Source organism: Jaculus jaculus, chromosome 6, assembly GCF_020740685.1.
Source record: "Jaculus jaculus isolate mJacJac1 chromosome 6, mJacJac1.mat.Y.cur, whole genome shotgun sequence".
NCBI classification, from domain to species: Eukaryota; Metazoa; Chordata; class Mammalia; order Rodentia; family Dipodidae; genus Jaculus; species Jaculus jaculus.
The window spans coordinates 156619882-156621156 of record NC_059107.1 but is presented as its reverse complement, the minus strand read 5'-3'; positions in this window follow the sequence as shown (position 1 = coordinate 156621156).

Here is a 1275-nt window from a genome sequence, read left to right as displayed (position 1 = left end):
CCAATCTGGACAGAGCCTCCTGGGAACATGGACCTCCCGGAGAAGATGAGAAAGAACTTGTGGCACCCAAGGTTGAGTGCCTTTTTGTTTTTGTTTTTGGTTTTTGTTTTTCAAGGTAGGGTTTCATTCTAGCCCAAGGCGACCTGGAATCCACTGTGTAGTCTCTGGGTGGCCTTGAATTTACCATGATCTTCCTACCTCTGCCTCGTGAGTGCTGGGATTAAAGGTGTGCGCCCCCACGTCCAGTTCTTTTTTTTTGTTACCTCTCGCTCTCACTCTCTCTCTCTCTCTCTTTCTCTTTGGTTTTTCACCTGGCCTGGAATTCACTGTGTAGTCTCAGGCTGACCTTGAACTCAAAACGGATCCTCCTTCCTCTGCCTCCTGAGTGTTGGTGTTAAAGGTGGGCGACACCACACCCCCGGCAGCGAATGGGTGCACCAGGGCCTCTGGCTGCTGCAAACCATCTTCAGATGCACTCCAGACACACTTTGTGCATATGGCTTTATGTGGGTACTGGGGAATCGAACTCCAGTTGTTAGGCTTTGCAGGCAAGCTCCTTAACTGCTGAGACCCAACCCCCTTTTTTTTTTTTTTTCCGAGGTAGGGTTTCACTTTAGCTCAGGCTGACCTGGAATTCACTATGTAGTCTCAGGGTGGCCTTGAACTCATGGCGATCCTCCTACCTCTGCCTCAAGTGCTGGGATTAAAGGCATGCACCACCACGCCTGCCCCCCCCCTTTTTTTTTTAAATAAAATATTATTTGCAAGCAGAGAGTGAGAAAGAAGGAATGGATGTGCCAGGGTCTTATGATGCTGCAAATGAGCTCCAGACACATGCGCCTCTTGTGCCTCTGGCTTTACATGAGTACTGGAGAATCAAACCCAGGCTGTCAGGCTTTACAAGCAAGCGCCTTTAAGCACTGAGCAATCTCTCCAGCCTTATTTTATTGGTTCAGTGCTGTGGATTAGCCCAGGGTCTTGCATGTGCTAGGCAAGTACTACCCTACTGAATGACAGGCACCCCAACCTCACTTGTCTTTTCTCCTTATGGAGCTTTGGGTGCCCGCCCATAAAACGAGGCCACGTGGGTTCTACATTCCTCCCACAGTATATTGCTGGCAGGAGCCTAGGCAGAGCTGGGACCTGGAGCATCAAAGAGACAGTCTGAATCTAAAGCCACTTTGCCCCTGAAGTTCTGAGCTCCAATCCCTGGATGTGTAAAAGGGAAGCTGGGAGGCCATCTTGGCTGCGATGAAGGTCCCACGTGGCTTGCTC